Source organism: Otolemur garnettii, unplaced genomic scaffold, assembly GCF_000181295.1.
Source record: "Otolemur garnettii isolate 467f Iridium unplaced genomic scaffold, OtoGar3 scaffold00003, whole genome shotgun sequence".
NCBI classification, from domain to species: domain Eukaryota; kingdom Metazoa; phylum Chordata; class Mammalia; order Primates; family Galagidae; genus Otolemur; species Otolemur garnettii.
Window position 1 is genome coordinate 662,253 of NW_003852398.1, and position 13,477 is coordinate 675,729.

Consider the following 13,477-nt stretch of genomic DNA (forward strand, 5'->3'; position numbering starts at 1 on the left):
TAGAGTGCCTGCCGGGAGTGCAGGGTCCAAAGAAGCTCCGCGCCGCCACAGCTCTGGGTTTCATCCGCTCACACCGCGGCACGCGCAGCGCAGGCGTGTGGGTACTCAGCACGAGAACGAACTCCGTAGCACCCACCTTGGTCGGCGTGTACATGCAGGCGCGCGTGCACACACGCTGGCCAACACGTGCAGAACTCCACTCGTTTTCATTTACACATGTGCCGAGGAAAAGTCCTTGGAAACCAGCAGCGCGGGCGCTGAGAGATCTGTCCTTTCCACAACGTTTACACACACAGCCACCCCTGCACACCTGCCCAACTCAGAAAAAACTAACGGGAGGGGAAATGGGCAGTTGTCCCAAAATAGAGAGAAGCTTTGACATTCGATGCTTTCTCAATTTCCCCCATTCTCCATACCTCCTCCCCAAAGGCGCCCGAAAGTTTGAGGCATCCGTTGAGGTAGGCGAGGGTCAGCGGAACCGGTACAGAAACTTTGAGCCCATCAGGATCAGCACTAGGGGGCCCTCAACACCGCCTAAGATCGCCTAAGAGGGGGACCTAGAAGCGGCGGGCTCTGCACAGAAGCCCCGCCCCTCATGCGAAAGCGCCGCCTTAATTGGTACAGAAGCTCCCTGCATGAGCCCCCGCCCTCACCAATGCGCGGGCTGCAGCGCCCACGCTTTCTTGCGGCAGAGGCCACGCCCCCTTAGCTTTGCCGCAGAGGTCCCTAACCTCGCCTGCGCGAGACTCCGCGGGCTTCTATGCCTCGGGTCTTCCTCGATTCCGGGCCGAAGCCCCGTCTCATCCTCCAACCTCAAAGCTGAAAGAAACTTACTCTATTTAGTTAGCTCCTCAGTGTTAGCACCAACCCCTTCCCTGAGTTGTTGGGGGCAAGAGGTGATGTCAAGCCTGGGAAGTCCTTGAACACTACTGGAGACTTTTCGGCTCAGGTCACCTTGGCCTGCAATGTAGAGGCCTTCATTTCCCAACGTAGGAGACAGCTGGCAGACGTGTGCATAGGGAGAACAAACCGGTGGACTTGGTTGAATTCTTTGACTCACTTATGTGAAGATGCCAGGAGCTCCAACTCACAATCTGCAGGGATTGCAAACTCCTGGCCCTCAGGCTGCATTTGGCCTGTAAGTATATTTAATTTGCTAGCACATATTTTGAAATTATTTAAATTTGAATAACTTTTGGTTAGGCATACTTTTTCCAGTTGGCCAAGGTCTTTTCCCTCCCTTTTTTCCCCATCCACTTCTTTCTTTTTAATGAACTGCCTGGCACCCAAAAACTGAGTTTGCAACCTTCTATCCAGCTACCATCACTTGATCTCCACTTTTAAATGGCAAAATCAGGTTCATCATCTGGCCTGTAGGGAGATTTATTCTTCCTTACTGGATGCCAAGCTCCACACCTGGCCCCACTGAGAATGGGGCCAAGACCCAAGACCAGTGTTCTCATCTGCTCCAAGACCAGTGTTATCATCTGCCAGGGTCACTTTAAATGTATTCTAGGCACTGGCCCAGAAATGTCAGCAGAAGATGCCAGCCCTGTATCAGATGGCAGCCCTGACTCTGGGAGTGTGTGGGCCCACACAGCTCATGAGCCATTCCCTTGTGACAAAAACCAAGGCATTTCCCAAGCTCCTAGTATATCCCAAGCATGCAACATTTATCTCCAGTAATTTTACTTGAAACTCCCATGAGGGCAATTATTAGCCTCAAGTTACCAATAAGGGAATGAAGGCCATAGAGGCAGTCACTTTTCCTAGGTCACATTGCTGGGAAGTGGCAAAGGCTACATTCAGCCCCAAGCCTAACTACAAAGCCTAACTCCTTTGGAATTTCCAAAAGGGTCTTACTCTGTCTCTAAAGGGAGACAAAAACTGTAGACAACAAGAAAATGTGGAAGCAACAGTGAGGAGTTTACAGACACTTGTGCAATGTCATGGAGACTGGGAACAAGATTGTGTGTGCATGTGGGTTTGAGCTGTGTGTGCACATTTACATATGGGGTATGGACATGCAGGCATGCCGAATCTGCATCTGTGTTCACAAATGTACATGAATGTTCTCCATGCATGTTATATGTGTTCATTTAGTCATCCAACAGTGTACCTTGCACACCTGCTCTATTCTTAGAAGTGAGGGGCTGCAGGGAACACCCTGCAGGTCACTGCTCTGAAATAACTCACCTTCCAGCCATCAGAAAATGGTCAATAAATACAGGGGACAAGATAATTTTGAATTTTATGAAGAATGTTAAACAGAGTGATGTGATAGACTGTGACAGAGAGGTGGTGGTGAGCAATGTTAAAATAGGGTGGCCAGGTCATGTCTGAGGCAGTGGGGCTGAAGCTTGAATGAGTAGAGTGGACAGGGGAGGATCTGAGGGAGGGCATGCTATGGATGGAAAAGGAGCCTGCCTGTACTCTGGGGTGGGCATCAAGGCTGAGCCTGACCAGGCCACCTCTCCTGACACATACTTTCTCTTCTTTTGCCTGCACTCTTTCCTCCATCTGGGCAGCTGCTCTCAACTCAGCCTGTTGAAATCCTTCCCCTTTTGAAGCTTTCCCTCGTCTTCTGACAAGCAGTGATTTTTCCTCATCACCCCCATCTCACTGAGCTGTGCACACAGAGATTCCTTTCTACCCTTGGTGGCTCCCTGAGGGCCCTTGCTGGGTGCCTAACCTGAAAACTGCCCTGTCCCCCTGAGGAAGGTCTGGGGGCTATCCCCATGTCCTCACCATTTTGCCCATCTCTCCCCATTCTTCTCCCTCACCCTCTAGTAATGCAGCTCCACGGCTTCTCTGGAACTTTATTTTTGTTTTCTCCCTTTCCTATTTATAGCTCTCTCCCCTTCGAACCATCCCTGCATCCATCCTGTTGCTTAGAAACCAGCTCTGGGCTGAGGGTGGGGGAAGACCAGGCTGGGCCCAGGCAGGGGGAAAAGGCGAGCTGTCAGCCATGCATCCCCCTCATCGCCACCCCTGGGCTCCCAGAAGCCCACCCTACCTTCTGCCCAGCACCCAATTTCTCTTTGAGAAAACAAAATATGACAAGTGGAGCCTTTGGTGAAGTCCTTCATGGCTTTAAAGGGCATGATGAACATGATTTCAAGTGTGCCTCTCAATAGCCTGACCAGCTCAAGGCCTGGATCCATTTTTTTCAGATGATGAAAGTGAGGCTTCAGGAAGGAAATGACCCACAACCAAAGCCTTCTCAGCAGAATCTCCATACTCTGGATTTGGTAGCCTTGGAATATTGGCCCGAAACACTGAAAAGAAGACTCGAAGGCATAAATAATTCCATAATCCATTAATTACAGAAGTGGAAAGAAAAATTTTGTGACGATCCTGCCACACACTAAGCCACTAGTCATGTCTCTGCCATGCCTTCTGCCACACAACCTACCATGCTCCCTTAATGCATCCACCATTGCCACTCCATACCCCTAACCATGTCACTCCACTGTAGCCCCACCATGGCCCCCATATGCCTCCCACCTGGTTCCTACTGTGCCAACCTGCAACTTGTGTAATTCCACAGATTGGACCAGGAGGCTTGAGCTTACTTCCTGGCTCTGTCATCTCACCAACTGTGTGGCACTGGACAGTGCACATAACCGCTCAGAGCCTTAGTTTCCTCAGCTCCAGAATAAGGATGCTAATTTCCATCCCACAGGACTAGGAGGATAATGAAATGCAATACTGATGAGAAAATGCTTTCTAAACTGTTGAGTGGTATAAAACTTTGAGTGATCAACTATAATAGTTAATGCTGTTAGCCAAGTGTGGTTCATGCCTGTAATCCCAGCACTTTGGGAGGCCTAGGCAGGAGAATCACCTGATGCCAGGAGTTCAAGACCAGCCTGGGCAACATAGTGAGATCCTGTCTCTAAAAAAACTTGGCTTGGTGGTGTGTGCCGGTAATCCCAGCTACTGGAGGCTGAAGTGAGAGGATCACTGGAGCGCAGTTCAAGGCTGCAGTGACCTATGATTCATTGTGTCACTGCACTCCAGCCTGGGCAACAGATTGAGACCCTATGTCAAAAAAAAAAAATTGTTGTTAGTGGCAAGAGGCAGGGGGCTAACATGGGCCCTGGGATTAGAGAAGGAGCCTGGATCCAGGCAGAATGAGGAGTTTGGGTGGGGGTTGCCTGAGAGCACCTGGAGAGTGTTGAGGAGTAGCAGGGGGGAGCACAGAGACCTTCTTGGGCCTGATTCCTCCTTCTCAAGAGCTCCGTTCCCTACTATCCGCTGCTAATTTCCCATTCCTCCCCAAGGCTCAACTCTGCCTTCCAAATAGGCTCTCTGGGCAGAATGGGGGAGGGGGCTGCCCAGAAGCAGCTGGGCCATGATTCAACTTGAATCACCCATCCAGATCCTGGGCCCGCCCCCAGCCAGCCAGTGCCTGCAACTGCTAGGGGTGAGGGGCTTGCAACAAGGAAGGGAGGTGCCTGTGTGGGCAGCAGGTTGTATTCACATGTGCCCAGCCAGGGACTCTCATGAACATCAGGGCAGCACTGTGAGGACCTCGGTGGTGCATGTGAGATCAAGGTCCAGAAGGCAACCACATAGGCATCAGTTATCTAGGCTGACTGAGAAGGCAGGGTTTGTGTGTGTGTGTGTGTGTGTGTGTGTGTGCACATCAAGGATATTGCATACATGTATGTGTAGGGCTAAGGATATGGTTGGAGTTTGACTTCCAGCTTTGCTACTTTCTGGTTGTGTGACCCTAGTAAGTTACTTAACCTCCCTGAACTCCAATTTCCTCACCTATGAAACAGGAATTATTATAGTCTTGCCTCAGATGATTTTCCTTAAGAATTAAGTAAAATCAGCTGATGACTAGAAAACACTTAGGCAGTCAGTAAATGCATACTACCATCCTCCTCCTCATCATCTAGGGTACATTAGGTTATACCCTGCACCATGAGGATGGGTGTGTATCTGAGTGTCTGGATTCAGATTATGTCTGGGCAAGCCTCTGCAAGTGTTTCCAGAAGTGTGTGAATGTATGTTGTATAGGTATCCTTGAAGCAGACCCATGAACTTTATAGAAAAGTTGAGTTAATATGGCATTTCCTGCCATATGTTACTTTCCCACCCTCACAGACAGAGCACAAACCTTCCCTGGGGTCTATAATTTGTTGAAATTAGGCCTAGAACAAACTAGTGTCCAGGAAAGAGTGTCAGGAACTATGGATGCTGCTGTATGGCGAATCTCAAAAGCCTTTAGGCTCAAACAAAACTGGAATGGGGGCAGTTTGCTAACCACAAAGGAGGGTGTGCCTAGGTGTGAAAAGGGGACTGTGTGTTATTGGGGGAGATAAGAATGTGATATGGACATGAAGAGGGGAGAGAGAGGACAAGATATACATTGTGTGTGTGTGCGTGTACATCCATGTGTGTGTGCAGGGGTGGCATTGGGGGGGGGGTGGCTGCTGTCTCTGCTTTGGTACAGTCTGCTTGTCTCCATGGTGCCTGTTGCCACACATGCTTGCTTTTCAGAAAGTCACTGGGATTGTTTATTCCACCCCCAGCCTGGATGCCAGCCAAGGAGCTGCAGGCACTTGTTTATCTTCTGGTGTGTACAAGTGTGTGTGGCTCCCCAGTGGCAGACCAATCTGAGATATGCACACACACTCGCATGGGTGTGGGTGAACATTTTGGTTGTCACAGGGTGAGCCTGAACCCAAGGATAAGCCACAACCTGGAGCTAAACAGACTCTCTCTACACCAAGATGACCCCTACAACTCCAGGTCCATGAATGCACCACCAATTTAGCAACTGGAAAAGTTCCAAGAAACTCAGAACCAGCTTCCCTGGTTTGACTTCCATGCTCCACCCCCATCTCCCAAACAAATCATCCACAGGGATTGGCGAGGCAATGCTCACCCTTAAAACTGGAAGTGGGGTCCATCCCACCCCATCACATGGGCATGGGTAGAAAGGTGGTCCTCCAAGGAAAATGGAAGTGCTATGGTCAGAAAAGGGTGCACAGTGCTTAGATGATTTTCCCGACCCTTGTAGTGGATGCCATGTTATCCACTACAAGGGCCTATACTTTGTTAGGAACTTGGAGTGTTTTTCTCCCTACATTTAATACTTGGCTCTCCCTTAGAGCTCTGAGAGCTAAGTATTACAGAGGAAGTTGAGGCTTGCAAAGACCTTGACCAAGGCCATACAGCTAGTAACTGGCAAAGCCAGGATTGAACCACACTGACTGCCTCTGTGCCTGTTTTAAGCTCTTCCTCTGCTTTATGCTTTGTAATCTAGAAATCCCAGCCCCCCTTTTATTTTGAGACAGTCTTACTCTGTCACCCTGGGTAGAGTGCTGTGGCACTCTCAGCAAACTCAAACTCCTGGGCCCAAGCAATCCTCTTGCCTCAGCCTCCCAAGTAACTGGGACTACAGGCGTCCACCACAACACCTAGCTAGTTCTTCTATTTTTGGTAGAGACAGAGGTCTCACTTTTGCTCAAACTCCTGAGCTCAAGCAAGAGATCATTGCTATTGGGTGGTGCCTGTGGCTCAAAGGAATAAAGCACCGGCCCCATATGCCAGAGTGGCAGGTTCAAACCCAGCCCCGGCCAAAAATTAAAAAAAAAAGAGAGAGAGAGATTATTATTATTATTTTTTTATTTTGAGACAGAGCCTCAAGCTATCCCCCTGGGCAGAGTGCCGTGGCACCACAGCTCACAGCAACCTCCAACTCCTGGGCTCAAGCGAGTCTCCTGCCTCAGCCTCCCAAGCAGCTGGGACCACAGGTGCCCGCCACAACGCCCGGCTATTTTTTTTGGTTGCAGCCGTCATTGTTGTTTGGCGGGCCCGGGCTGGATTCAAACCCACCACCTTAGGTGTATGTGGCTGGCGCCTTAGCCACTTGAGCCACAGGCGCCAAGCCATCATCATCATCATCATCATCATTATTATTATTATCTGAGATAGAATCTCAATGCTGTCACCCTGGGTAGAGTGCTGTGGCATCACTATAGCTCACAGCCACCTCTAACTCTTGGCTTGAGCAATCCTCTTGCCTAAGCCTTTCAAGTAGCTGGGACTTGGCATGCACCACTATATCTGGCTAGTTTTTCTATTATTAGTAGAGACAGAATCTTGCTTTTGCTCAGGCTGGTCTTGAACTCCTGAGCCTAAGCAATCTGCCCACCTTGGCCTCCCAGAGTGCTAGGATTACAGGTGTGAGCCACTGCACCCAACCTTTTTTTTTAAATTTCAAGTTAATTTGAGGGCACAAAGAAATGCATTTGTTAGGTAAAGTCCCTCTTATAATTGTCTCTCACTCCCAAGAGGTGTGCCATATACCCTAACATTGTGCCCATTAAGTGGGAGCACACCCATTCCCCTCCCTTGTTCCCACAAGAGATCCTTATTTTGTAAAAATTTTTTATCAAGAAGACCCCATGGAATAAGAGTGATCCCAAAGTATGGCAGAGGACACAGATAAAAAGAGACCCCAATTGTGCCCACATAGCAGACACTGCTGGAGTTCTTACCACATCCCCTGAGATGTCCATACCACTGCTGTGCCCACAGCAGAACTCCCAACACCCAGTACCTGCATCTTGGTCAGGCAGATGCTCTCAGACTGCTGGGACCCACTCCACCCACATGCATTATGGGCCAGAAGTGCCTATAATTTACATATAGCCTCATGCAACATACCCCAGGGATGGCCCTTAGCTATTATCTACCAGGTGTTAGGATATAAATACCCCAGCTTCGGCTCAGCACCTGTAGCACAGTAGTTATAGCGCCAGCCACATACTCTGAAGTTGGTGGGTTCGAACCTGGCTCAAGCCAGCTAACCAACAATGGCAACTGCAACAAAAAATAGCCGGGTGTTGTGGCGGGTGCCTGTAGTCCCAGCTACTTGGGAGGCTGAGGCAAGAAAATCACTTGAGCCCAGGAATTTGAGGTTGCTGTGAGCTGTGATTCCATAGCACTCTATCAAGGGCAACATAGTGAAACTCTGTCTTTAAGAAACAAATAAATAAATAAATATCCCAGCTCCCTGCCCTCAGCCAGGAGAATTCTGAGAGGTGTATTTACCCAGTTTCCCAAGGCTTCTCTGGAGAATTAAGCTTCACTCACCCACTGTAGTAGATGACCTTGTACTGGCTCCCTTCCCTTCCTGGGCCACCTTCCCATTCGCCTGCTGGTGTCCTGGCCCCTCACAAATAAGCCACACACCTCAGTGTCTGTGAGCTTCCCTGTGGCTCTGGATCCTCCTCTCCTTCCACCTGAGCCTCTAGGCCCAGCTCTCCTGCTCTCTCTTGCTGGCATCTTCCCTTTTCTGTTTGTACTGGGCCCCTCCCATCAAGATTTAAACACTTTTGAGTCTTCTTCTTCTTAACCTTTCTCTCTCAAAGCCCAGACTTTTTTGAGGCACTTGTCTACTTGTCCACTCCACTTCCCCATTCCTATTTTCTCATCACCCTCCACTACCATGTCTTCCTCCCACCCACCTCTCCACTGCCTGTGCTCTCATCAAGTTTCCGATTGCCTACTTTTCAAGTCCAGAGGACACCTTTCGAGCCCTATCTTGGCTTCCTGATGTGACTGATGCTGCCCTCCTTCTGGAACATTCTCTCCCCTTGGCTTCTGAGATGTCACACTCTCCTAGCTTTCTTCTGCCTTGTCAGACCATTGTTTCCCATTCTTCGCGGCAGCCTTCTTTTCCTGGCCATCCCCTTAATGTTGGCATTCCTCTGGGTTAGCCTCATGTCTCCCTCTGTAGTGTATACTATCTTCCTGCCAACACCTCTCTCACACCTGGTCTGGCCAGCCTTAGCCACTCTGGAGCTTAGCTGTGGACTTGAATGTCTCAGCATGGCTATGCCATGAACCCCTCCTTTTCCCTGGGCTCATCAACTGTCTATCGTCCAACCACCTAGCTCCTCGAAGGTAGACCCTCGGAGAAGCAGCAGAATCCTCTTTCCCTCATGTCTACATCCATTCCTTGTCCAAAGGCTATTGATTTTACCTCACATAGGTATCCAATTTTACCCTCCTCTCCTGAACAAACACTGCTATGGTTCAGGCAACATCAGCCCTCACCTGAACAACTACCTCAGCCTTCCCACTCGTGCCTTGTCCCTGTTCCTATCTGCCCTTGTCCTGCCCCAGGGAGACCTTTTAAGATCGCCAGTTGGTTTTCACCTATGGGAACCTCCCCAGCCTTGATTTCTTCATCTGTATCATGGAGCCAATAATGTTTACCCTGAAGGGCTGTAGGGAAAATAAAATTAAAAGAAGAAAGTGGAGGGCAGAGCCCGTGGCTCAGTGGGTAGGGCGTCAACCCCATATACCGAGGGTGGCAGGTTCGAACCCGGACCTGGCCAAACTGCAACAAAAAAGAATAGCCAGGCATTGTGGTGGGCACCTGGAGTCCCAGCTACTGGGGAGGCTGAGACAAGAGAATCTCCTAAGCCCAGGAGTTGGAGGTTGCTGTGAGCTGTGACATCATAGCACTCTACCGAGGGCGATAAATTGAGACGATGTCTCTTAAAAAAGAAGAAGAAGAAAGAAGAAAGGAGGAGAAGAAAGTGGAATAGGGATTGTAAATTCTGAAACGAAATGCTCTTGTGGGCAATGAGCAATTTTCAGAACCAGAAACGTTAGGAAGCAGCCCTGGTGTTGTGCTGTCCTTGGTGCTGAAATTGGTCCCACACCCCGAGGTTTTCTCCTTCTCTGGGATGCTAGATGATAGACGTTCATCTCATGGGTTTTCTTCATTTCCCATATAGATTTTTTTTCCAAATTAAAAAATATATATATCACGGTGACTTATGGTTCACCAAGTAAGAGATGAATACGATATAAGAGTTAAATGTGAGGTTTCAAGAGTTAGACTGCATAGGTTTGTAATCCCAGCTCCACTACTAACTAGCTGTGTCACCACAAATAAGTAAGTTATCTGCATGTTTCCTTATCTGAAAAATAGCGATGCAATACATTAACATTAAATTGCTCTGAAGTGATTGGAATTGAAATTAAATGAAACCTTTAACGAAAATCTTAGCACAGCGTCTTTCCCTAAATAAGAGTTTTATTAACGTTAACCGTTACTATTTTTAGTAACCAGTTTCATAGAATAAGCGTGAGAGGGTTTGTCACCTCTAGGACAATTACAGAATTACTTTTATCTTCTCTGGAAACCCGAAGGGGAGAGGACCACTTCTCTGCTAAGAAGTGTGGATAGAGTGGGCAGCAAGTCCTCCTCATGTCTTTGGCAATTCAGATTTAACTGGAAGCTCCTGAATACTTCCTTCAGCCTCCGTTATCCTTCTGAGATATCTATGAGGTGATTAACGTCAATACCATTTTACAGATCAGGAAACTGAGTCTCAGGGAGGTGAAATGTTCCAGCGTTCCCAGAGGGAGGAAAATGGAGTTTACACAGACCAGAGGGCTGTGGGCACCCTGGTGGGGCAGACCCGCAGCCGAGGAATGGAAGGCTCCTCTTTGGCACCACCACTGCTGGTATCCCCGCCACTCGGTGGACCGTAAGCAACCACTACCAGCGGTTCTTAACCTGTGGGTCGCCACCCACAGGAACTGTATTAAAGGGCCGCGACATTAGGAAGGTTGAGAACCACTGCATTAGACAAAGGGCCGGGGGCGGGGCAGACTGGTGGCTGGGAGAAGGCCGGAAGTGCGGCCGAGAAGGGAGCGGGAAATTTCCTCACAGGCAGAGCTCAAAGATCGCGCCGACCTGAATCCCCATCCCAGGGCCTCTCTGAGTCCCAATTCCCTCTTCAGTAAAACAAGGAGAGGGCATTCGCTGGGCTGGGTTGAGTAAGATCAGCCCTGGATAGATAAGCAGCAAAGGTGCTGCCTCTTTGCTCCTCAGTTTCCCGGTCTGTGCAATGAGAACCCGGCTGAGCAGGGCGGGAAACCCAGGAGCCCGGGGCCTCGGCGAGGGGCTGCAGACCAGGGGCGTTCTCCCTACCTGTCTCCCCGCTTTCCTTGCGGGCACCGCCCCCTCCCGAATTCCGAGGCCGCCAGTGGGCCAGCGCGCATGCCCGGGGCGGGGCGGGGCGCGGGGCGGGAGCGCGGAGCCAGAGCGGGCGACGGCGGCGCGGAGTCTGCGGGTCCGCCCGCCAGCCCGGCCGGAGGCAGCCGAGGCCGCTCGGGTGGCGGCGGTGGCAGCGGCGGGAGCCAGAGCGCGCAGAGGAACCAGAGCCGCGACACTGCTGGGTAAGAGCCGCGCCCACACCTGTCCCCTCCCAGCGGGAGGCGGCAGTTCCTCGGGTCTGATCACGGCCGTCTCTGTCCAGGGTCCTCGAAGCCCCTCGGCAGCAGGACTGGGACCGCGCGCGGTGTGCGCCTGTGTGTGTGTGTGCGCGCGGCTGGGGGCGGCGGGTGTCGGTTTCCAGGCTCTTGGCTGGCGCGGGTGGGGGCGGGTCTCGTAACACCCAACCGAACACCTGAGGGGCCCTTTGGGCCAGACCGCCCTCTGTGTGGGACCCGCTCTGCTCTCGGCCTCGCCAACGCCTACGGCTTTGTTCAGCATGGCCGTGCAGGAGGGGGTTGTTCCCGCCACGGGGGTTGGGGGAGGGCGTCCTCCCGCGTTGATTCATCTCCCTGGGGCGATCTCAGCGCTCCAGTGGCTTCCCTCACACTACTGAACACACTCGCCATCACACATCCAGTGTAGCACACCCTCCAGAACGCGATCACACACCATTTAAACACAGTGTCTCATTTCCCTGGGTGAGGCCACAGGTCTACACACACACACAATGACTATTGGTCATTCCATCAGACTGATACACATGGCCACTGTGCACCCACCTGGTACACGAGTGGGAACCTTGTGTACACAGCAGGCACAGCCACGCACCCACACTAGCCATCACGGATCATAGAGTAGTCAACTCAGAGATATCCCCTGATTGCAACACCCTCACACCCTGCTCTGGCTTGCTTGCGTCTGTTAATAGCCACTGTCCACATCAGGTGTCCTTCTTGTCACATTTGGGCACACACTCCGTTACATACACTCTCTCAGCTTGCTGCCAACTCCCAACCACACTAGCCCATGTTTGTATACCCTTGAATGTCCATGTCCATTCTTGCCCTTCTGTGGATGGATGGATGGACAGATGGTCTGGTAGCTGTGTCTGGAAGGTCTAGCTATCACCTTTTGCTAGATTCCTTCTCCCCCTACTGCCCCAGGCAGGAGACATTGCTGCTCTGATGGCACTAGGAGAGGTGACAAGGGGCAGCAGACTGGGATTCTGAGACACACTCACAGGTACACATGCCCGCTAAAGCTGCACAAGCCTTTGTTGATCTTGTCACCATGGGGGAGGTGTTTGTAGGTGCCTGGCAGCCCTGGCCCTGATTGGGCGTATAAGGGTGGCTCCACTCTGGAAAGAAATCTGAGATGGAAAGGAATGGGCTGGTGAGGTGTCTGCATCCTGAATGGGCATTCCTAGGTGCTGCTCTACCCAGGAGCAGGACACAGGCACCTGTCCACACTTGCAAGCCATGAGACTATGAGGCCATGTGGCTACACATGTGTGTACCTACAGGTCCAAGCCACCCCCACAAGGCATAAACACACAAGCCATTCTGTATATACAGGGTGTACATATGCACACCTGGAGTCTAGCAAGAACACAGGAGCCAGGTCCTGGCCCCAGGCGGGCCCAAACTGATACAGTCATCCACAAGCAGTCTGCTCCTTTGCACTCCAGGTGAGCCAACCCACATACCTAGGCAGGCATTGCAGCCTTCTGCGTCAGTCAAGGTGTACTCACCTATTTGTGCCATCTGCTTATGGTATGTGCATGTTCTTGCACGCTCATCTGCTTATGGTGTGTACATGTTCTTGCACGCTCATCTGCTTATGGTGTGTGCATGTTCTTGCAGGTGGTGTATGTATGTGGGGACACTCTTGCTTATTCTGGCATGCTCTCCAGTACTGTTGCCTGTGAGATTCACCAGATCGGGAGAGTCTTGGCCTGACCCAAAAGAGCAGGAGTTTAAGTGCCAAGTGTCAGTGTCTAAGATCTTTGATGATATGAGTAGGAAGAACCCAGGCTTTGAGCTCCTACACAACTGGTTTTGAGCCATAGCCTTCCCTACTCCTAAGCTTTGTGTCATTGGTCAAGTCTTTTCTCCTTCGGACTTCAGTGATCTCATCTGTGAAATGGGATGTTAATGTCCTCCTCATGAGATTGTTGTTAGATGGTAAAACAAGTCTGAGAATGTTGGGCCCAGTTGATGGAGATGAGTTCCAAAAGGAGAGTGAGAGGAGAGAGAATGTGGGGCCCCGGGCCTGAGATGCCTCTTAGAGAAGTGGCTAGAGGATATTGAGACCTCCTTAAGAGCTGGGAAGGGCTTGGTGGAACTATAAGGAGTAGAAGGTCTTGGGGGCAGATCTTAAACCCAGGGCTGGGCTAGATGTTCTAAGTATATTTCCTCTACCATTTCACAGATT